General features: G+C 35.6%; 1 protein-coding gene across 5 annotated transcripts in view; it reads right to left on the minus strand.

The window, feature by feature from the left end:
* LOC126832638 (cadherin EGF LAG seven-pass G-type receptor 2) overlaps nt 1-18538 on the minus strand; it is a 57876-nt gene extending 39338 nt beyond the window's left edge. For 2 of the 5 annotated variants that reach the window (XM_050563513.2, XM_050563499.2), the window contains exon 1: nt 18350-18538. The gene's annotated coding sequence lies outside the window, so the exon portion shown is untranslated. Of the gene's footprint in view, nt 1-17436; nt 17454-18349 lie in introns of those variants that run through there. The other 3 variants (XM_050563527.2, XM_050563519.2, XM_056100594.1) reach the window with 3 other exon arrangements.
* Between the last annotated feature and the right edge of the window lie 4899 nt (nt 18539-23437).

Genomic DNA, 23437 nt, shown 5'->3' on the forward strand with positions numbered 1-23437 from the left:
CGACGATTAGGAGTTGCTGCACGCGTGACGTCGCAGGTTGCACGCGGAGATTGAGCGCTTGATGTACATTTTGATAAACTTTATGAAGAGTTAGACGTACAACACTTTCTGAGATAAAAATCACGGAAAAAGACGCGGGCAGTGGATAATACGAGAATTTAATTGGGCTTCAATATTTGTAATAAATAGTCAGAGATAAAGGCAACATCGTCTTGTATATGCAATGCATTCTCCTCCGACATCGCACCCGTTGTGTCACGTGACACAAACATGACCTCTTCTGATCGATTTTTATAGCCTGCTATTCCCTGACAATTGCAATGTTTTGAGAAGGATTCGAAGCAAAATTATGATAAATTAATTAGTTTGAATATGTTTTTAGTCCAAATATATCATCAAATCACCCAGTTTTTACCCGGGAATGTATCTTTAAAAAAATTTTGAAACTCCCGTTGACATTTGTTTTAGGCTTTTGTCTGGTAGTGCTATACAGGGTAAAGGGGGTGCAATATTAGTAACCTCGCTGTTAGCATTAATATACTCGCTAAACGCCATCCATCCGAAGCACGCAAAGTATATATTATGAAATTCAAATGGTTATTACAGGGCAAATTAATGGTTTAGATTAACACAAGAAATGAATGCATACACAATCAATATTCCTGCACAAATATTCTGGTAATGTTCGGATTATTGGAATTTCGTCTCGGGCACCATGCGGAGGTGGGGGGGGGGATTTTCTTTACTACGTGAAATAAGTTAGAAAATGGTCATCTCTTGAAGGAAAACGAAATATATGAAATCGTGAATTTATTGGTCATAGTTTTATTTATAGGCTAACTCATTTTCATATCCATGTAATTATGTCCATTTACGTAGATAGAGATGTAAGCTTGATGCATTCGAATGTCGTAGACAGCGAGTATAATAGCCACCAGTTTAAACAGTCCGGTCGTGGGGGTTTTTTTTATAAATAACTACGAATATTAGAGTTAATTATTCAGAATAAGATAAAGCACACATTACAAAAACTTCAAAGTTTACTGTCAAAAGCACTATTTATGTGTAATTTGGCTCCAATTCGACATTCACCAGGGAGATTTGCCAGTTGGAAACTTTACATCATGTGGGTTATTTGAAACAGGTTCTACGGAGGATTAAGTCAAGAAAGGGGAGTCTAGCACCCTCATGGTGAGAACATACACAAACCATCTATTTTACCCCAGTCTTAAACACTCAATCCATTGTCTTGTAACACACGAAACACAGACTCAATGACATGGTCTGCATTCCATTCTCAGTCCGTTAAAAAGCCTCCACGGTTAGAGGTTTAAATAAAACCGAATCGGTCGACATTCCTTTACCCCTTTGATGGTGGAAATACCTCGAGTAGTGCTCGGGGAGTAGCCCTTTCATGTTTGGAAATGAGATAAGTGAGATGAATTGGTGATAGGAAGCCATCTAACTAAAGTAATTCCAAATGAATTATACATTTGGAACTGGGGACAATACAAGAAGCTGCACAAACTCTGCAATTGTATAAGAAGAAACTGACAATATACCAAATCAATTTTGCCAGTACATAATAACTTAACCTAAAAACGTTAAAAACAGCAATATTTCGATATAACCAGATTCCATTTTTATATTGCTTAGTACTTTTTATGGTTCTTTGCTTTCAAATTGTTTGACATTTTGTCACCTTGTCCCTTTCCCAAACATCACCTTTGGACCGTAACCAAAGCTTGAATCGGCACGCAAGCATCCATTCAGTGACTATACCTTCTTCATCTTTTGAAGTAAACAACTTATTAAAGGCTTTATCTATGTTAAAGATCCATTTACCCCAGTCCTATACCATCTATCCCCTTATGTGCTGCTTAAAACATGATATCTTCCGAGCTATGAATGGGAAACCATTCAATTCAAACTATAAAAATATCGCTATTACGAGTGTATAGCCGTGAGTTAGTGACAAGCGTATAGCTAGCTATCCGGTAGAATATTACAGGTAGTAACGACAATCATCCCCACAGCAAAACTTGCAGTTGACATTAATTTAAATATTTTATTCTTATTTGATCTATTGTGATCTTTTTAATCCCTGCAAGTTTATAATTTTAAACTGAAGTAGTTCGGTGGCCGATTGGTCTGATGTAAATCCCTTTCTCGGGCACCAATATTACAGCTTTGTGGAAAACTCGTTTTAGTTAATGATTGGCTCATTCTGAAAATTCGGGTACTCCTATCAGGCCAGTCATCTGCGCAAGGCATGGATTTGATGCTAGGTATGTACATGACAGTGATGAGGGTAGCCTGTCTAGTCCTGCTTGTTTTCTCCCACTTCTCAAAATCGATATTATATTCATTGCTCTAAAATATATACTCATATATGACCTGGTTAGTGCCGAGTGCTTTTTAAAATAATATACCGACCATTATAGAGAATACATGCTATATTTGTATTGTTTTAAAGGTGGATGATTAACTTAAATATGTTTCCTATTCGATTGATATGTTTACTCCTGTGCATTTGACACTTCAAGATACCCCTTAACCATCATCTGAAGACGTATTGTATTGTACCGCCATTTATATGCAGACTCGGGTTTTTATAGGAAATTAACTTCTTTGATTTAGGTCAAAATAAAGTATTGACTTTGGTTGATCGGGTGTGTTATTTCGATGAGTATTTTTTGTTTTGAAAGATTAGGTGATCGTCGATGTTGCTTACTAATTGTTTGCATACTGTGTCGACAGTTGACCATGAAATCAAATAAATATTGTCATCCCACCAAACGAATCAACATGCAAAAATAAATTATTAAATCGACAATTTTTAACACAAATCAAAGCGGTTGATTATTTATTATTTATTATAAAGCAACCGTGAAACACTTTACATAGTTAATATTACCCAGCAGACTTACGAAATGAAACACCGAATCAAAGAGTTATTCTAATAAAAACAGATGAGTTGTTGAAAGAAAGATGGAACAACATGATAAACTATCAACTGTTATGAAATAGATTCCGTGCACAAAGAACCTAGCCAACCCTGGTTCCGAGTCAAACCCCGGCATTGGTTAAGCTCAACACGGAGGTTGTTTGCGAAAGTGTGGAATCAATATAGGACGTGTCTACGGGTTTGGGCATGTGTTTGACACTGCCATGTATCGTTTGATTTGTCCGAAGTGTTTTCTGCACGCAAAAGTAAAACAGTATTATTGTAATATTTGAACTACACAGATAAGTAAAAGGTGGTGTAAAGTGTTAGTTATAGCTAGTTGAAACCATATTGTAGACTGATCCCCGATCGTTAGATAAATAAATACGAATTCGACTTAAGGTGAGGACGTTTTACCCGACTAATCAAGTATCGTAATTTGATGATATTTTAAGTGACAGATGCTAACTCATGGGACAAGACAATAAGTACCAGATATAGTATAAACACTTAATATCTCCACCCAACCGTGTCAAAATATACACAACTGTACCATACGTCACGTATCAGTGAACGGGATAATAGTATAATGACATGTTTGATATCAATATAGGTATCTACTACACCATCCTTACATCAATTAGCGGCTATAGAGATGTTTAGCTCAAAGCTAATAGGACAATTTGATCATTATATTATGTAAAATTGTGTACAATTTCTCTTTTGTTCACATGCTCGTATCATGTGATGAGTGGACTTTGTTTTTCGTCTATGAGAATATTGTTAATATCAAAATTTAAATGCATGGAATTAATTGAACACCCTATAGAAAAGTTACAGTTTTTAATTTTAAAAAAAAAGGTTTTGTTTTCGCCTACAAGAATTGATAGTATATGTCATAAAATACGCCAAATGCAATCCATTTAAATATATATAATTAGATATGGCACTGGTATCGCATGAAATACGATATTTTGAGTATTCACGGATCAATACAATCAACAGAGATAGTGAGAGAGACAGTGGAGAGTTGGCAGGACCGAAAAAATCCCACGAGGTTGGACAGGCGACCATACTTCTTGTCACATACAAGCGGGAAATCGAAACCACGCCACTTGACTCAATGACAGACCTATTGATCCAACGTGCACGTGTTACACGTAGAGCGTCAGACTGCAGCCAAATTCGTCCGCAATTCATTCAAATAGACCCGTTTGGATTACTGTTCTATAGATGCTCCATGTAACTGCCGGCCAACATACTCTTGACTTTGAAACATTCAAACAAATTCGAGAAGAATCGATTAGAGGCGCGGTTTAAAACTATCTGATCTCTTTTCTCTCTTATAAAAAAAACTTTTCAAATACTGTCAGTGACATAAACATTTGTGTAATCGTTAGAAAACAGAATCCATGGCGGGGCTTGGGACACCCGTACCTCGTAATATCTGTCATCCCAAAGGTAATATACTTGGTAACATTCCTAACTGCCCCACGTGACAAAATAGTAATTTTTAAAATATCAATGGGCTACATTTTATTTGAATCGGTAAAAACGGGTCTAATTAAATATTTAATAGCGATCAGAAAATTGCTTAGACACCATTGGTGATTGGGTAAATAAAACATGTTGCTGGTTTAAGACTTCACCAACAGTCTAACGATTTCAACATTTCCAAAACCTTTTTAGAATTATTTAGGGCGAGTTTTTTTTAGTTCGAGTTAAGCGTTTGTATGAAGGTCTTTGGTCTTCGTGCTTTAAATTAATGAACGAGAACTCTTTAACAGTTTCATTTGATGATTACGAGACTGGGGGTGAGAGAAGGAGTCGCAGTGGATTCAAGCCCAGATGATACTGACAATACAACCAAAATTACCGTATGTTGAACTATACATTCCATTAGAACAAAATTTAACAAAATTAATGATTTTCATTATACTTTCCAAGGTTTGGAATGTACCAAAGTTGTTAAATATGAAGTTCCCAAATAAAACGTATTGTTTCGTCAATATGTTATATTTTCTACGATGGTTAGTGTCAATCTGTCCAATACGACTGTAAAATAATGTGCTTTCCTTCAATTGCACCAGTTAATAATCTCAAGATACTAACAGGAATGTATAAAGAATGACGATGTTATCCTGTAACGTTCTATAATAAGTTGACACACTGTAGTGGAAACGACATTCGATTATTTACGGTTTCCACATCTTTCCGGGGAAGAATTGAAAGATATCCAAACACAACAATTTTGGAGACAAATATAACTTTTAGTGTCAGACCGTGTGCTTTCCAAATAGTTTTTTGTTTTTTTGTAAATATATATCCGTCAGCGGAAAACGGTGATTTAAGTGTTTGGAATCGTATCCCACTCAGTCTTACTAACAATTGTTCGACCAAACAAGATCTGCAACCGGATAGACAGACATTGGTTAGCATAAAAACAATAACTTCAACTGGAATCTAAAGCAAAACGAAATACTTGAATATACATTATTGATTATTGTAAATGCACTACCCACCTTCAGTGTATGATATTGGTATAAATATATCCGTGTATACAATAATTAATATAAATATATGATGTCCGTACCAGGTGTATATCTGTTACTTATATCACTTATTTATACATATATTATAAGCTGTAAATCTCGGGTAACATAGATATAATTAACAGCAAACTACTAATTAAATGACATATACTACATCTTTAGCCAGAGGGGATTTTGTCAACTAATCAGAGATCTCTACTTATCGATTATCAGATAAACCTGACCAATGGTAAATATCGTTCTATGGCGTTACGAAAAATAACATTTTGTTCAAATATTAAGAATAGATTTGTACATATAATCAGAATTAATACTTCATTTATTAATTAGATGAACAGGTATATACTAGTTTAGAGGAAAATAAGAAGACTAAGTTAGCCGTGTGGTTAGGAAATTTGATAGATGACCAGAAAGCTGGGATCCTAGTTTGACTTCAAATAAGTGTACGCGTGTACACGTGGTGTTTAAAGGCTAGCATGGAACATTTTGTCTTTCCAATCTTACTGGGAGTATTGCGGCTGCTTATTTGAAACAAATACCAGTCTTATATTCCCTGTTGCATATTCCTCCTCCAAGAATACAAATACCGCTTCTTATTTCCAAGATTCCAATACCCAAGATCCCATGCAATCATCGATAACATTCATCCATGATATTTATGCTAAACCACGCTGTTTGTCCGAATTTGGGGGGTTGGATGGCCGAATGGTTAGCACGTATGCGCTATATCATGAGGCCTATCATTGAGTTAACTGGCGGGGTTTCGAATCCCCGGTTGTACGGGACAATGAGTAGGGTTGCCTCTCCAACCTCGTGGTTTTTCTCCGGGTCCCCCGGTTTCCTCCAACTGCTAAAGACCCTACGCGAAAGCGAATTATTGAAATAAAATTAAACCACATGTTAGTCCCGAAATGACCTAGTCTGTGTCGAGTGGACGTTAAACCCCATATCTCTCTCTCTCTCTCTCTCTGTCCGAATTATTCAGTATTAGATGCACTACAATGCTTGAAAAATTGAAATATTGCAAAAAGAGTCAAATACAGGTTGACCATCTTGAACTTTGTTTGCAAACCATTTATAGGTGTCTTAACAGAAATCAATCAAACCAATAATCATGTGTAGGACAACTTATGAAATTGGCCCTCCAGTCAAAACATAAAAATAAAACAGAATTGGGACATACGATTAATAAATCATGTTTTTCAAGGTTATTGAATCAGGTAGTTTAAAAGAAATAGGTATGCCGAAGGCTTTCACCGAGGTCCACTCCCATTATGTATGTTATTAAGCCAGTGTTGAAATGTTTATTGAATACACGCGGTGGGTGTTTCGCTTTTTGAATTTCTATAAAGCTAATTCAATTGAATAATCGATCCTATATCGTTGGCATTCATTAAGGCTCACTATCATTAGTATTACGATTCACACAATGTTTTAATGTATTTTCAACTCAATGAAAATAAATAATTTGCCTGGCGTAATTGTTTTCCTCTCTGAATATTATATCATTAAACTAATGTAATTAACTCCACGTAACATTTAACACGGGAAATATTTGGCAAAATATTTACCATTTAAATTCACAAACTGGTCAAAGAAGATTGAGAGAAAATCCAGACAAAAGCTCTTTCCAACACAGACGTTGTTGTTCTTTCCAACACAGACGTTGTTGTTCTTTCCAATATTATTTGTGATAATATTTTCTTTGTGTATTACTGTTATTACCAACAGACGAATTGTTTTACACACTTAATTCAACTCAACGACTCATACCATTCGTGGGTTGATTTGATTATAATTCCAATACCATACTACGAATAAGCAAAACAGTAAAACTTTAAGATTTTTTTTCTGAGAAAATGGACATATGTATGACGTCACGGGTGAACGTGATAGACGGTCATTATATGTTGCCAAAAGTTAAACTTTTACTAGTATTTTTTTTTCTAGCCGATACAGTTGTAAAAGGAACAAAAGTGATGTGGTGACAATAATTTTCCTTGATATATTTTGTGATTAGGTAGCTTTATGGATTAAACATACCGCTTCAATATTTGAACTAACATATCCCCTTTTAATTCTATTATAAACAAAAGGAATAACTAAGGCCACGGTAGTTGTCATTCCATGGCGGATCTGCCTCAATTTGGTCGATAATAACAAAGCATGTGTTGATATTTTAGAATGAGTGCCCTTTAAATTATGGACAAGTCTAACGTAGCTCCGTTGGTAACATTTCATGCGCATGCAATATTAAAATCAAAATTCATTTAAGAAATTCGATCCCGGAACATTCTGGTTGTGCATATAATTGACCCTTTAAAGTAGTAATTATATAGTTGATAATAACGCAATCTCCCCATATAAACCTCACGATAAATGTTCAAAGCTGGTTAGGGAAAGGGTCAGACTAATTGTCGACTTATTTAAGGATAAACACAAACTAAACTGTTTTGTCGGATTAGTGGGAGAATACGCTTACATATCACTAGTTATTGAATAACATTCTATTCGCGTTTAAGATCTGCTTCAAAGGAATAGCTTTCATATAAAAACAATTGTGTAGAAAGGTTTATCTTCCCTAAATACATAAAACAAAGTTTTGACTATACTTGACATTTTAGAAGTTTACATTCAGAAATCTGAATGTCCATATTTTGAATATAGACTTTGGAAACAATCTTGTCGATTATGGGTTACTTTACATTTATTTAAATAGTTTACACCACTGGGTTTCATGTTTACAGCCGTCTTTTTTATGTTAAACACATGCAATATTGTTATTATTATACTCCTATATAATATTCAAAAATAAAAAAAAACATCAGTTCTGTGTTATGGGTGCAAAATCTGACAGATTTAACGAATTTCCATTGTTGGCCAAATAAAGATTGTTTGCTAATCAGACCAGAAAAAGGTGTCGTTTTCTTTCTTTTTATCAAAGAGCGTATTGTTTAAAATATGAAACTGAGGATGTAAATATTTTATGAAATACCAGATTCTAAACAAAAACAACATTATTACAAAAGAATGAGGACATTATTTTGTTGAAAAATCCGCATTTTATCAACAAAATTTTCTATCGAGATCCGCGACATTTATGTTTGTATTTAAGACGAAGGGGGAGAAATATTTAGGATTTATTCCAGAGTAAACAAATTTAATCTAAGAAAGAATTTGTGAACTGGTTGTATAGTTTACAGAAGGATATTTTTAAGAGTTTTGTTAGTACCATTGAAATGTTATATATACCTTAATCTCGTCACTGTCTTATAATATTGATTATTTAGACCAATTGGCAGGTTGTCGTTTTAATGCCACGGGTCATGTTTGACGCACTCTGAAATGTTACTGAGTTAGTCTTAAAATAGTCATGTAGGAATTCAATATTAGATTGTTTCTCCTTGGTGCTATAAATCAAATTAACCTAACCATGTAATGGGGAGTTAATATTTTCTAGTTTTGCATATGTATGCCTAAATGCATCATAGATAATTATAGATGGCTACCGGGGTTGTTAAGCGAAAGTTGAAGCAAAGTCGAAACTTTTTCAGGTATTCGAGGGTGAAGAGGCATAAAAACGAATGATAAAAATGATAAAAGATAAAATACCAAAAGAAAAAACCTCTTGAAAGTGGATTAGCATGCTCGTTGACCGGCTATCAACTATTGTATTATATTTTTCATGAAGGGCAGGATGGTAGAAAGGCTCCCACAGCCTAATCCTTTACCCTTCTTAAATAAAGATATTATACTAATCACTTGCGTTCACTCATCTTTTTGAACTTGACTCTAAACTTGCTTATTCTTCAACATACAGTGGAGAAATTGCGAGAAAAGATACTTGAGATACTATTGGAGATAGGAAAATTTTTGTCGGGGGGGGGGGGGGGGAGATATAACAATTTGATTGAGTTGACTTGTTATTGAGGTTCCTAAGAAAAAGATGGAAAGCACTATGTGTCTTAATATGGAGAGTGTGTCTGTAAGAGAAAACTGTAAGTTTTAAACAACCCGAAATGTCGCAAAGCGTTTGATGGACGTTTAGAGGAATGAACTAATTTTGGATTAGGGGAGCAAACTAGATTATAATCCAAAATTTTACGGTAAATTGTGTATTACTGGTATTACTGTTTTTCTTGCACGGAATAGTTTAATACGCATGGAAGTTTTTATCGTAATAATAAGGTTACAAGAGACCATTCTCTAAAATAAACATATAATTGCATTATTGTTTGTATTCTTATGAATGAACCTAGAAGAAAACGGAATTATTTGGATAAGCTGACCCGCGTAATGGGAAAGTTTTCGAAACAAGTTGTTTCCTGTCGCCAAGAACTTCAGCTCGGCTAGTTCCAGACCACTAAAACTCCCGACCAGCGCCATTATATTGCATTATAAATTTATCAGTAATTAATCACATACCTATTCGTCTTCTACCAGTGCTCCTGCTTTAAAACAGATACTTAGATCTTTAGAAAACAGACGAAAGACAGCACTTGTGTAATTGATTTCAGAGTGCATATCTGCACAAATCCGGGTCATAAAGCATAGTTTAAACCTGTTATTTTGTTAACGTTTTTCTTACATAAATCCCAGTGTTTCCAGCGAAACAACTCTATTTTTCTTTCAAATTAAAAGCTGTAAAGATTACTTATTGGTTTGTGTCCAGGGTGGTATATCACTGTGTTGGTAGTACGTTTAAGCAGAAATCTATCGTTTAACAAACTTATAATTTCTTTCAGATCAAATCCCCCGAACTTGACTCAATAGCTGGGTTACTTCCAAAGAGTAAAGGTTGCTGGATTTCAAATTGTAGTTTTTTTGTAATTGAAAACTGTTATGTGAACAAGCATATTCATGAATTGGCACAATATGAAGAGAAATCTTTTCTTTTCAACAAAAGAGTAGTTCCTGGGGTACTTAACTTTTGGCGATGTCTGAGTTTGCTACCGTGTGACTTTTTATATCATATTTGTGTCGCTTTGCTATGTAGTCGTCATGGCGTATACATCCATTGGGTTCCCAGTATATTCGTTTGAATCATTTAGGCGCGAACATACCATGGTCAAAGACCCAACATTTACCGGTATTTCTTGTCATTTGAATTTAATACGCTCATCAAATGATATGATCACTGGGGTGATTTTTTGATCGGTTTCGATTTCGTCACATCAAATGTACGAGGTAGTTAAAATGAAGAAATGATTCAGGAAAAAATCGAATCTTCGCAAACGCCAACCTTATAAAGAAATGTTTTATAGATTTGTTTTGCTCTAAAAACAAGCCCATGTTTTCGGTTTTATCGATAGATTTTTGCTTTTGTTGACGTTAAGGTGCTTTTATTTGAACCCGACACAAATTTACATAAAACTAGAGTAGATAGTATTTCCGAGAATTACAACTGGGCACTAATGCAAAATTAAAACAAAAACATTGTTAGCTATAATGTCAACTCCTCTCGACTAGAATATCCCAGGTTCCATTCCTGGCATTCGGCATTTTCCAAGCCGGTTCCGTAGGGTCTCTGTGGCTAACATATGGAAAGTATTCCTAACCGTTTGACGAGAATTATCCCGAAGTAAAACTGTTGTGTACACACTGGATTTCAGGTAAAATAACCCTTGACACTCGAAGAAGAGTATCCCCATCGCAGTGCACACTAAAATGTAAATTACTCTTTGTCTCAAACTTACTACAGTTTTGTGTTGATGAGACGTTAAACCACCATTCTATTCCCATTCCTCAAAAGAGAAGTGCTGTAAGGATTCCTTAAAATTTAGTCTGAGATATGATTTTCGACTAATATCAGAGACCACTTATGCCATTTAACATTTGAACGCGAGCATAATACAAAAGGTTTTGTTAATTACACAACTTGGTTTTTGTTACAGTGCGCGGTATTAAATACACTCTTAAAAAAAATCAATTCAAAGAAAATTGTTGTTTTCACTACAAACATCGTATCAAAGCTGAAAAAAATATTTCAGAAAATGTAAACCATGTGCATGGTAAGCTTGCGTTGATGTTACAAAGTAGAATTTTGATGTCCACAATCGATGTCAAGCCTACAAAAATACAATAAAATACGAAACTAAGGTGAGAGATCAAAGGTGATTTTTTTTATGATCGCTGTAAAAAGGTGGTGCAGCACAAAAGTCCAATAAAACCTTTTTCTATTTCTAAAATCATCGTAGGATATTGTCAGAGAGCTACAGATATTTGCAAATTTTTGGGACATTTTTAATTTGCACGAATATAATTATCTCAGACTGTGCTCTCTTCCTTAACATCAACTTTACATTTGAACTTTGAACTTTATTCATTGTAAATATCCTTAATAGTACTGTTGGGTCTCAAGTGCCCCCCCCCCCAAAAAAAAAAATCCTTCAAATGTATCATCGATGCCATTTAATATTTTGCAAAGTTTAAGGTTCCCAAGTTAAAAGATCATGTTTACCTACATGAGGACTTTAGTTGGTGCAGGCAATAAAATAACTGTATCCTACATTTATTACAATTAACTTTTATGACTTTAACCCACACTATCAATTTTTACAACACACTAATCTGATTGACGTAAAGTGTCAGGTGAGTTTGTAGTCTGGTCGAGTGGCGACCTCAAGTTTCAAGGGCTACATTCGCTTGTGTATCAACATTGGTTGAGCATAAAAGAAACAACAGAATAGCCAAATAATTTACATTATCAATGGAATATCTGGACCAATCTTGACACTAACGACATATTTATGGTTCAAGTATGCTCCACACGGCCATGATCGTAAATATTGGTCAAGCTTTAAGAAGGCCAAGTAAAACACACAAAAAATGCTTTTGATAGTCAACGAGAGGTAAATATACTAAAAATTACAACAACCATCGCACGCATACCACAAGCCGGCCACGATATCGTTGATTTAAAACAAATGATATGAAATGGGGTTTAACGTCCTACTGTTCTGCTCCAACTGGGCTAATGGAGTCGGACATACGCCATGCAGCGTGCTATGAAGGAAATTTTAATCAGACAGGTATTGAATTCCATATGCCATGGGTTCTTTTACGTGCGTGCTAACCTGTACATGGGACTTCGGGATTTTATCCCCTTTTGTCGCTCAAATCATCCATGAAAAACGTTTTGTTTGTCTCAAACATGTAAATCGCAAGTCATCGTGCAGTTTTGTCATGTCTCTATAAGACATTCAAATTGGTTCAGTTGCAAATTCATTCATACACTATGTTCGGCAATTCGAATTTTGGTTTCTAGATAAAAGAAATGTATACTATATTTTCATATCGTCATTAGCTTTTCAATTGTCAAATGGGGGCGTACTAAAGGTAAGTCGCGCCTCAACGATTCTCAATAGCCCACGTTTAAAATTGAGTGAATCACTAGACCCTGACACTTGACCCCAGAAGACGTCGGCCTGAGAAAATATTAATGCGTTATTAGTTTTTTAAGTTCTGGTCTTCAATAGATAATCCATTGTTGTTTTGCTATGGCTTTATAGAAGACCAAAGCGTAGGTCTATTGGACAGTAGATAATAATGTGTATTTATAATATTGTCCAAAGGGGTTATCTTGGCGATTAGTGTTGGACACGATGGAAAGCAAATAAATGTAATTTATTGTAAAATAATTTATAGTTTCTGCGTCTAAAAACTTCTAAGGAGATTAATTGTTTTTCATAGTTTTGGCGTGAACACTTTAGTCAAGTGTCCGTTTGCGTATACACAGTGGGGTCACGTTTTCATCCCACCCTAACAACTGCAACAAGCGGCTGCCATGCAAGATACGCCAGCATTTTGCAAGAGATGGACAGAGAACGGGCTAAAAAAAGCGATTTTTCCTACAATCAAGGGCCATAATCAGTTACGGTCCAATATGCATGAATATCTACAGGAATCTAGATCTTCGAGATATAAATATATTTTAAGTTTCATCAAAATCAGATAAAAATTGTGACCTCTAGAGGCTCCACAATCTTGGTATTACATACTATTACACTATTTGCGTACAGTGAGCGGCCATTTTGTCCATCAGTTTATATCCGAGTTTTACAAAATTTGAACTCAACCATCATTATGGGGTAACGGTGATATATTTAAACGGTTTTTAAAATCGGATAAAAATTGTGACCTCTAGAGGGACCACAACCTAAAAACGCGATTTTTCGTACAATTGGCGTGCACATAAAAGAACACTCGACATTTGGAATTCAATTACATATACCCGTTTTCCCACTCGAATCAAAAAAGTAGGACGTTAAACCCAATGCCAATTTCATTGATTGATTCATTCAATTTAAATGATTAGGTTTGGATTTTCCAATACTCGACCTTGGCTGTGGTGCGTCTAGTCGTCCGAATAGGACTAAAAAAATTGAGGCCCCGTGTACACATTGGATTGTATGTGACAAATCCCTTGACAACTGAAATTCGAAATAAGCGTAGGCCATAACGCCACTGCCCGGGCAAAAGTTGCCCCAACAGCATGGGGTATGTCCACCTTCAATATCTCTGTTTCACAATCAACCTAAAATCATTATGTTGTTAAATAAAGGATAGATAACATGCCCATAATCTTGTTGTTTATGTGTGATTTACATTGTCACTTTGTAAAGTGCCCCTGAACATGTTATATGAAAGGGTGCACTATAAATATGCTGTAATAATAATAATAATAATAATGTATATAAAGTATCTTCGAAGCCCAGAAACCAGATCGATGCTTGTAATGCTAAATATGTTCTGGTTGGTGGGAGAACTGTAGCAGACAAATTTATCTACAAAATTTGTGTTAGTCAAGATTGATCGCCCGATCTAAGTTATCGATTAATCATGTCCCAAAAGCTCCCGATCCCGGTCACTCAACTTTTAAAGTAAACACATCTTGCAGCCAGACGGACCATGAGTCAAATTTAAATCGTGTGTTATTATTGCTCAATGCAATAATATGCAATTCAGAAAATTTTAAATTTCATTCTTTCTTCATATTGCCCCAATCGGCTAATTAGTTCAGCTAATGGAAAGCTGGAAATATGGAACGCTATAAATTAAAATAAATATTCTTGAGCAAAAAGGTTTAGTCTCGGAGACAGTTGGTCTTATAAGCCATTGACGACTGATGTTTGGTCATTCTGGTCGCTTCGATTCTCCGGTACATTTAATTGTTGATACAGTCAGTTAAAACATTTATACTGTCATATAACTAACGATCAAGGCTTTGTGTAAATTTTAAAGTATGTTTTGGAAGTAATCTCTTCATGCATGATGATATCTTTGACTCAAACGCTTAGTTGTACTGTTAATACAATGGGCTATGGGGTACTCCTTTCATGTATATATATATATTCTGCCCAGAACAATTTAAGAACATGTATCTGCACCAGATCTGTTTTCAATACCAATTTCAAAATTACCCAATACCAATCCTGTTTAATTGTGTGTTCATGATATGCACCACTTATTTTCAAATACTTGGCAATATCTCATTTTCAATTGCCACTTGTATCATTCGATTTAAGCGAGAGCAGATAATCACACAAAAAAAATATTCTATTACGTAACGAAGTTCGGTTTAAAGGGAAAACACGTAGGAAAAGTAATACGGAAGAGATGTACGCTTACTGAAATCTTGTATAACAGTCAAAAGTTATTCAAATCTAACAGTTACATGCCCGACCATTTTAAATTTACATTAGTTCGTCATTATTATGTACATATGTTTATATAAATGTAATATTAAGTTTAAAATCGTAGTCCTTGAATTTGCTTTATATTCTCGTTTTTTCAAAATATCCATGAAGCAAACATTAAGCTCTGTTATATTCCAATAAAGACTGCACAAGGTTAGCATTCACGCGAAACCCAGTTTCATTATAAGTGGAATAAAGCCCATCGTCAACACCGTGATCGGTTATTCCCTTATAGTCAATTTTGGGGATCTAATTCTCTAGGACTATATGGGTGTATAACAGCAACTCGAGGTCAATAACAGTGATCAATAATTCTACAAGTTATTGTCAGAAATCGTTGAAATATTGAACAGGTTTCTTCGTCTCACTTAATTATTTTAATTTGACAAAATAAGGACTTAACGCCAAATAAGGACTTAACACTCAAATAAAGAATTAACACTCAAATAAGGAATTAACACTCAAATAAGGAATTAACACCCAAATAATGAATTAACGCATATAATAAAGATTAAATATAGAGTTGCCGACCAAATACAAAATTAAAAGTATTTATCAAAAAACATTTTGGTCCAGAAATTGTTGAAATCGATCTCAATTATCACATTTAATGTCCCATAAGAAATGAAATGAAATGGGGTTTAACGCCCTACTGTTCTGCTCTGACTGGGCTAATGAAGACGGGCATATACTACAGCCTATCGAATTCCACCTGCCAAGGGATCTTGTACGTGAACGGCAATATGTACACGGGACCCCGGTTTTTCGTACCATCCGAACGACTAGACAGCTGTCCTTGTCAGGCCCTCCGTCCTGCAGGGAGAAACCCCGCCGGAAAATCCAGATAAACATTCTCGGCCAACACCGGGATTGAACCCGCGAGGTCCAGGCTAGCGAGCAAGCGTCTTACCCACTTAGCCACCGTGATCCCCGATGATGTTCAAACGTCTAACGATCTAAGAGAAAACAAGGTGGTAGTATGAAATAAATAGAAAGTAATGGGAACTTTAGATAGTGTTTTTCAGACTGATCAGCAGTGACTTTCGTAATACTCGGCGAAACAGATTGGGTGTTTTTACCATCCGCTAGGGTTTGGTCGGCTTTTATCATTTTTGGATCAATAATGTTTTTAATACCATCCCACTCTACCCCTTTAGTATGTATGGTCTGAAAGTCGAGATTGTACCTTCAAACCAAATATTATGGTCAAATTCCTAAATGATGCATCAAGTACGCATTATACAAGTAGATGGGAATTTGTTCTCATATACTGTTCTGGTTGAGTGATGTTCGTGAATTATTGATTTATTCTTGTTGTTTTGAACTTGAAACATGTCAGTGTGGATTAAACAATAAAAGATATACTAAAAGATATATAAGCTGACAAGATCTTATCACTTTACAATTGTCAGTCATTTTCAGTACACATTTACAGGTTAAATTATTTCAGAAGATGATTATTCGAATTTCTTTAATGCTGAAATTTAGAGGATTCAAAACGAAAATTTAATTGATTGCTCCCTTAACAGATATATTACTTTTCAGCACCCCTCCTCGTCCCCACTACTCTCTCTGGCTACATTCATTCTGTGTACGCTCTTGAGATTTCAAATATAGGACGTTGTGCTGTGTAGGGTCGCTCTGCTTGACAAATCTCTCGTCTATCCAAAACCTGTAGATTGGGAATGGACATTACAAATTTCTCACAAAATACACAACCTGCCTTAAGTTAAAACTATAAAATGTGTCCAAAATAAAAGAAATTGTTATATATGAGTACAGTAAGTCCTCTCGTCAACACAATACTTCTGTCATTTCCATACTAACACGCAGTTCTATGGCACAATGATACGGTGGGTGGGGATTTGGACACAGAAAGGCGTTCCCCCCACTCTTTATCCAATTTCAAATGTTGTTATTTATTTTATGCACACGATTGGGCCTCGATTTTTGCATTCTACCCAAGCGACTAGGCAACACCTTCCTTGCCTTATATAATAACGATGTTCTCTTAGATAATACGCCATAATAGAATTTTATAAAAGTAAAAAAATGTGGCACGTTTTCTCTAGTTTTCGTTAAAAGGCCATAATCTTTGACTTAAATAATTTGAAGACGAAACAGCAAAGATTTGCTGTTGACAAAAACCATAATACATTTGGCATAACCCCACGTGGATACTCTCTGAATTTCAAAGAAAGGGAATCAAACAGAGAAGATGACTAAATGATGCCTTTACCTTTTTTATTATCGATGCACAGGAACATTTTGAAATCAATTATATTCAAATTAAGAATGAATATCCATAAATAACTTTATCAGAAGGAATTCAAAAAGGAAACGAGATTTTCTAACCCGTCTATAAACACGTGTATCATGGTAGGCTATATAATAAAACGTAAACTTGAGATACATTTAATATATATTTTATGAAAAGAAGGTTGTTTGCATTGTCTGCATTATGTAAATATTATATGTGGGTTAAAAGGGATGGTTTATGAATAAGTAATGGGATCTAGATATAAATGTGTTGTCAACCAAGAGTCATTAATTGATAAACTGAATAACCCGTTATATATTTTTGACTACAAAAAGCAACTCCTGTACGCCTAAGCTTCTGAAATCCAATCCCAGACTGTTGCTAGATTTAGCTAGCAAAATAATAAACAGTGTCTGGGACTGTGTTTCCTTACTTTTACTAACTCCCATTTCAATAACACATGACACAATTATGGAATACAAGTTACTTTGTAAAACTTTCAAATCTTTAAACCATAAAAGTCATACTTAATTAAATCAACAATAGACACCTAAACACATTATCTTGTAAACCTAGACAGTCACTTATTTCTATACAGACTATCCTTCTTTTTATATAAATCTTTTTTTATTAAAAATTGTATAATAAAAAGACATTTGTTACATTGTGTTATTGAAAGAAAATACAATCCGCGTGTTTTAAAAATACCATTCTCTTTCTTACTGAAGCCAAGAATGGGTAGCAGTAAGTTTTAGATGATAAATGTAAATCAATGCAAACCAGACATATCATTTAAAAAATATATTTAGAAATAAAACTGATAAGGTATAAATCTATGTTTATGAAGTATAAAAACATTGTATACCGACGTGTATGAATTATAAACCCTTACCTTAAAATTAGCTTGCAAATAACTAAAAATCCAAGATAGACGAAAAGACCTCCACTGGGTAAGTAATATTATTAGGCAATAATACGTAATCCAAAGGTTTTTTTCTATAGTGAACAGAAGCTTGAGTTGTGCACCTTTAGCTACCAACCCCTCTGACCGTGTCGTTTGTATTGTCAACACTTCGATCAAACCGTGAGACGAAACTTTCACACGCTATAGTCGATTATCCAGACGCTAACACAAACAAATGCAAACTCGGCTGGTTCACCGGTTTCTCGTGTCGTTATTTTGGTATTTTTGTGGAATACCTTATCGACTCTTTTTTTTATTTAATACAAATTATAACATATAATTATAACTCCGTTCGAAACATTTATTAACATTATAGTTATAACTAGGTTCGGAACATTTATTAACATTATAGTTATAACTCCGTTCGAAACATTTATTAATGACGACAAATTAAAATATTATAGTTGAGTTCGAAACATTTATTGACGGAAAATTAAAACATTATAACTCAGTTAGAAACATTTATCATAATATTGGACTACATAATTTACTACATTTCCAAATTATTCAACTTATAGTAAATAAAAAAAGTCAATATTTTAGATAAAAGAAAATAAATTAGAAAATAATTGATGTGAGATACTGACCGCATGTTTGGGTGATACTTTGTGGAGCACCAAATATCCCACAATTCAATAGTACGTGGCACTGGAAACAGTTCTACTAAAATGCATGGTTCGAGCAGCCTATATACCACAGAGGGTGGAGGCACAGGGGCTCAGTGGGTAAGGCGTTAGCTCGCTAGTGTTCGATAACTGCGTTGGCCGAGAAAGTTCAGAGCGGAATAAAAACCGAGGTCCCGTGTACACATTGGCGTACACGTAAAAGATCCCTTGGCAGTCGGATTTATATATATGAGTAGGTCGTAATGCCGCTGTCCGAATAAAATTTCCCCCATAGCACACTGTATGGCGTAAACCCGTCTTCATTAGTCCAGTAGGAGCAGAACAATAGGACGTTAAACCCCATTTCATTTCATTTCCTTCCATATCAATCAGGGTAGACGAAAACACGAAAGACTAGTTATCCATGTCTATGTATTAAATTCATGTTTTATTAAAGACTGTAGATAGTGTGATACAGGATTTAGGGTAAGAACAGCCTATCTATAGAAAACATACAATGACTGGTATGTCACCGTGAATTCAATAGGTTTGTCTATATGATGGCGTAAAAAATACCGTAAAACACCTATACGATATATGTGTATACCCAACCAGTCGATAGATGAGAACATTTGGTTAGCAGGATGAGAGTCAGGGGAGAGATTTGTTTTGCCCCCTCCCCCCGGAACTGGAGTGATGGGGCACACATTTTCTTCTGGACTTTTATGCTAGGTTCATCAAGGATTTCAACTAGAAGGCAGGATATTCTGACACTCTCTGGGTCTAAATATATTCATTACTAGCTGTTTTAACGGTTTTTCTAAAACATCCACAATAATACTAATTAGTTGTCAATTTCATTATTAATATTACCAAATGCTACTTAAATAAATAGCACCATTAATAAACATATAGTAACAACTGGTTGTTATGAGGTTATTTTAAAAATCAAAATGAAATGGGTTTAACGTCCCATTCTTCTGCACCAACCGGTGCTAGTGAAGACGGGCATATCATGCACTGTTCTATGGGGGAAATTTTACCCTGACAGCGAACGGTGCTACGGATTCCTCATAACTGGCAAGGCTAATTTTACGTCCACGACAACGTTTACGCGAGACCTCGGGATTTCGTTCCACCCGAACGACCGGAAATGTATCACTGAAAAAAATCTCAAGTTGTCCAAGAAGAAATGGGGGTGGGGTGGTGGGGGCGGGTGTGTTTGGCGGGCGCTAGAGTGTAGATCTGGGTTTTGATTGAGGTCAATGTATTTTAGACAAAATGAAATGAAATGGGTTTAACGTCTTGTTCTGCTCCGACTGGGCTAATACAGACGGACATTCGCCATACAGTGTGCTATGAGAGAAATTTTGCTCGGACAGCGGCGCTACGACCTACTCTTATATCGAATTCCAACGGTCAAGGGGTCTTTCAGGTGCACGCTAATTTGTACGCGGAACCTCGGGTTTGTCCTATCCGAACGACTATATGTTATGTCTTGCCAGGCCCTCTGTCCTACACCACTGTCATGGAAGAAACACGCCGGAAAATCCCAATGAGCTTTCTCGGCCAACGCAGAGGTCGAACACGGGACCTCCAGGTTAGCGAGCCAAACGTCTTACTCACTGAGTCACCTCGGCTCTCTTTTAAGACAAATGGTATATTTAGTTACTATTATAATGTACATTAAGTATGGCAGATAGTGTTCCAAGATACCTGTATATTACCATACTATATCCTAGATACCATATCCTACGTATAACACCTACCCGTATTGATAATTCTATTTGCGGGATTCCATCTATATTTAAGAATGCGACTCTTCTAAACCCAAATTAATAATACGAAATATGCATCATCTTAATAGAAAATGAAGATGGAGATAACTTATTCTCTATATTATAATACATATTTATGAAAGAACAATTACTATTTGTGTGTGTGTGGGGGGGGGGGGGGCGAAGTTCGGAAGAGTGTGCTAACAGCGTAAGTACAATAACAAGTGTGTTTGGGCTGTTCATATAGACATGTGCCACAATATTGTACCCGCGTCATGTCTTACCGGCAGCTACAATTGATACACTATTCGGGGCTTTGCGCAAGTGAAATTAGGTTCAGTTGCAATTTTTCAACACATATCATCACAGTTTGCATGGAAATAAATAATTATGTTACAAATAAGGAGCAGTGGAACACTGAAATCTTAATCTTATCTTACCGAACAGTTTTTCTGTATTTTCGAGTGACATGAAATCACGTGATTCTTGTTCCGTAGCCATTCTATAATGAACAGAAATTTCGCATGACAGTTGGGTTTAATCAAATCATTTAATTACATGTATGCGGTAAGGTTTCACCTTCATTTCTATGGAATTGGTTTATTATATGTTAAGCTATGTACAGTACAGTTTGGGGTTAGTGTAATTGGAAATTAAGGGAGTAAAAGGCAGTAACTTTTTTGTAGTCAAATGACTACACAACTTGCTCATAGGAAGGCCTTAGGACGACCCACTAAGCTGGAGCAAGACGGAAGACATTGGTAGTGAAACCATTTCTATTTATAGATATATTGCAAGCGTGAAAATTTTCAAATATAAATGTATATATAGCATCAAATTTGGAAACCACCAACTGTATGTGTTCGAAAACTAAACTCCACACATTCTAATAAAACGCAGATCCTATTTCGTTTCGTTTTTTATATTACAAGATTTCGTTTTACTTGTCTTTACTAAACAAGTATCTGGAAGTGTTGTTATATAACACGCGTTCTAGTTGATGTGAAGAATTAGCCAATGAAACGGTATGTTACGGCGAGTTCTTGTCGTTATTGTGCAGCACGGAACTGTGGGTAAACCCCTAAAAACGTCAACGCTGATTGGCTAATCAATGTCTGGCGTCATGGGGTCAAATGCCGCTTGTATGACCCCTGCACGACCTTCCAGTACAACTGGTCAGATCTTCGGAAACACTAGATCGGAGACGGTCCTGCTCATAAAAATATTAGCACATATGTCGTCATAGGTGGATTGTGGGTGAGGGTTTGGGTAAGGGTTAGGGTCTGCAGATTTCGTCAAAGGCTCGAGATGTAAAAAGGGCTAGCGCTAACCCTAAGCCTAACCCTGGACCAAGCCTAACCCTTGCCCTAATAACCCTAACGCGCAATCCACACGTACATATGATGTCAAATGCGCAGAACCGTCTCCGATCTAGCGTAGTGGAGAGGAATTTATATAAGCTTCGGCTTGTTTTCTAATCCATTACATCGGTGTTGTAAATAATCTTTATGTACTTGAAATAAAAATATTGTTTAAACCAATCTTCCGTTCTTCCTTCGGGTCATTTTGATGATCCACGCCCATTTTTCAGATGGAAATACAGAACTTGTGACAAAAAACGTGAAAGAAAACTAACTGTATGTTACTATATATATATTAGTCAGACTGTGTTTAACCGATCGGTATGTGGTATATGTACGTTGAAGTGTGTCTGTGACAGTCCAGCAAACCACTAATCATCGTACTTTCTCCACAGTCTGGCGATATTCTCAACGCGAGCAGATGATAATGAAATTTATTATTAGAAATGGTTCCAGGCACTAGTATAGGCCTACTCCAGGGTGTCTTGAGGTTTCGTTCACACGTATCAAATATTCAAAGAGTAACATCTAACTTGTTGGATAAGCCTATAGTACGTAGCTATAGTAGTAGGGCTTAGGGTCTTGCTCCAGCCACACTAGTAGTTCCTTCTAAGGGATTCTTTTGAGCAGTTTTTGCAGTCATTTGATGACAAAAAAGTAACTGGCCTAATAACTCTCTTAATTTCCAATTAAACTGATCCCAACGTGTACTGGCACTGCACATACATGTAGCTTACAAACATGGACCAATTCCCATTGAAATATAGGTAAAACCGTACCACATAATTTTATGATCTTGTTAATCACAACATCTTGTTGAACAAATGTCGTTACTATCAACTTTCTGATAACTTCCTGAACTTATTTCATTCTTACCTGGACCACCGTAATCAGTGTACTTTCGCAAACGGACAATATTCTCAACTTCAACCAATTACTTCTGGTATTCCACAGGGATCTATTTTAGGACCATTATTATTTAATATTTTCATAAATGATCTTCCTCTCCATCTAGAGTCATTCTGTGATTTATTTGCGGATGATACAACAGTCTATTCGTCAGCTACCAATTTAAATGATCTTTAAATTAAATTGCAACGTGATACTGATATCTTACTCAACTGGTGTGGCCACAATTCGATGATGGTCAACGAACTAAAAACTAAATGCATGCTAATATTTGATTTTGGGGGCATAATACTAAAATATGCAAATGACTACGAAAAAAGTCACTATAGAACCTAACAGAAGAAACATTTCCAGTTACATGTG

The sequence above is a fragment of the Patella vulgata genome, chromosome 1 (genome assembly GCF_932274485.2).
Source record: "Patella vulgata chromosome 1, xgPatVulg1.2, whole genome shotgun sequence".
Taxonomy (NCBI): Eukaryota; Metazoa; Mollusca; class Gastropoda; family Patellidae; genus Patella; species Patella vulgata.